Here is a 2,500-nt window from a genome sequence, read left to right on the forward strand (position 1 = left end):
AAGAAAAACAAGTTTTTAGATCAATAAGATTTTGTTGTCAGTTGATGAAAGTTGTTACACAAAGTGGACACGCCATATCTTAGCCTAGAGTGATTTCAGTATTGTAAGATTAACTTCGATGAATATTTGTCCATCGGTTACAGGAGAGGGTTACAGAGTTACAGGAATGTTTCTGTATAAAATGATGCTCCTATTTTATGTCTGAAGAACTGTTGCTTAGACTTTATTATTAATGAAAAGCAATACAATTTGACAATAAAAATATACCCCTTCTGGTGCAGCCCAGGAACATAAATGATGGGCTACACTGAATTTTCATTCTATGGTGTAGAATTTACTGGCAAATGGACAATGTTATTTTTGCTAAATGTGGTTTTCAGTTACGTTAGATGTTCGCGACTGTAATTCAAAAATTTAATTTATATTGTAAAAAGAAAAAAAAAGCGGTCACGGTAGTGTTTATATTTTGCTTGGCTATTAGGCTGTTAAGTAATTATCTTTACAGCCTTATCTATTTACTGTGCATATGTTTTGCTATTCGGCTATTAGGCTTTTATGTAATTGTCTTTTCACCCCTGTATAATCCCTGCCTGACCGGCATTCTGTTATTAGACTACTGTGTACTAGGTCGTGGTCTGTGTGTGTGTGTGTGTGTGTGTGTGTGTGTGTGTGTGTGTGTGCGTGTGTGTGTGTGTGTGTGTGTGTGCTTAGCTGTAAATAAAGGTTCATTATTTCACCTGCGAGTAATGTGTCTTCTGTTGAATCCAGCCATTACCAACTTACTGGTGCCAGATGGCTCTGTCACTCACTGTCCAAAGGAAAAGGCAACCCTTTTAGGCTGATGTGCTTGACAGTTCTTTGTGATGCGCAGTGCCTAACTAAGGCAAGTGACCCCTCCCGGTCCGTACTAATTCTAGTAAGATCGTCCGCTAAGGACCGAGGGTATAAGCCGAAGAGACAGCTTGTCCATTGCCTTAAACCCAATCCGTCATCCTGCTGCCAGTGCCTTCTTTGAGATTAAGGGGTGGGGGACGCATTTCCTCCACACCCAAAGTTTCGTTACTTCACCAGGGTGCTCATACGCTAATATAACTGTTAGCAAACATGGATTCCTAAGATATACCGCCTAGCACGGTAAAATTGGCGCATGGTGAAAATTAAGTAGGATGAAGTTGAACCCTAATAGAACTTAAAGTATGATTGCATGTAGGCTAAAGACAGTAGGTCCTTAACATGCAGATATTTGAACTGACAATATACAGTTCATTTACAATTCTATATGTGATACTTTATTGCAAATTTACTTCTTCAGCAATGCATTCGGTCTGTTTCTTCTTCAATTGTTCAATAAAATGGCATATTGAGCAAAAGTATTTTAGATACTACCGCTAGAGAGTTATGGGGTCTTTTGACTGGCCAGACAATACTACATTGGATCTTTCTCTCTGGTTACGGTTCACTTTCCCTTTGCCAATACATAAGCGAATAGTCTGGCCTATTCTTTACAGATTATCCTCTCTCCTCGTACAAATGACAACATTGAGATTACCAAATAATTCTTCTTCACCCAAGTGGTTAACTACTGCACTGTAATTGTCGGTGGCTACTATCCTCTTGGTAGGGGTACAAGAGACTCTTTAGCTATGGTAAGCAGCGCTTCTAAGAGAAGGACACTCCAAAATCAAACCATTGTTCTCTAGTCTTTGGTAGTGCCATAGCCTCTATACTAAAGTTTTCTACTGCCTTGGGCCAGAATTCTCTTGCTTGAGGGTACACTCGGGCACAGTATTCTATCTTATTTCTCCTACTCTTGTTTTGTTAAGTTTTTATAGTTTAAATAGAAAATATTTATTTTAATGTCACTGTTCTTAAAATATTTTATTTTTCCTTGTTTCCTTTCCTCACTGGGCTATTTTCCCTGTTGGGACCCCTTGGATTATAGTACCCTGCTTTTTCAACTATGGTTGTAGCTTAGCAAGTAATGATAATAATAATAATAATAATAATAATAATAATAATAATAATAATAATAATAATAATAAAGACTTGAAATTCTAGGTGAACGATCTATCCTGTTGACTCATTTCAATTTTTTAGACAAAATCTTTCAGTCTGTTGGATTCCTCTTGATATTAATCTCTAGTACCATCATTCAGTTTGTTCTCTGTGCATGTTTCATAGTTTTTTTTTTTTTTTTTTTTTTTTTTTTTTTTAGTTGGAGGGAGGTTATGTTTTACCCCTGTATGTGTGCTTGTGTGTGTGTGCGCGTTTGTTTGTGAACAGCTTCCTGGCCACAATTTTAATCGCAGAGTAGTGAAACATGCTGGGATTAACTTATGTAAAAAGCTGGAAATGGTTAGATTTTGGAAGGTCAAAGTCAAAGGTCATGGTCAAGCAGAATGTGTAATTCCCGTAATCAGCCATAAGTTTGGACCTCGTTGTCACAGAGATTTCAAACTTGGTTCATATTTGAGTGCATGAAAATTCACACCAATTAATA

The sequence above is a fragment of the Palaemon carinicauda genome, chromosome 15, assembly GCF_036898095.1.
Source record: "Palaemon carinicauda isolate YSFRI2023 chromosome 15, ASM3689809v2, whole genome shotgun sequence".
Classification (NCBI taxonomy): Eukaryota; Metazoa; Arthropoda; class Malacostraca; order Decapoda; family Palaemonidae; genus Palaemon; species Palaemon carinicauda.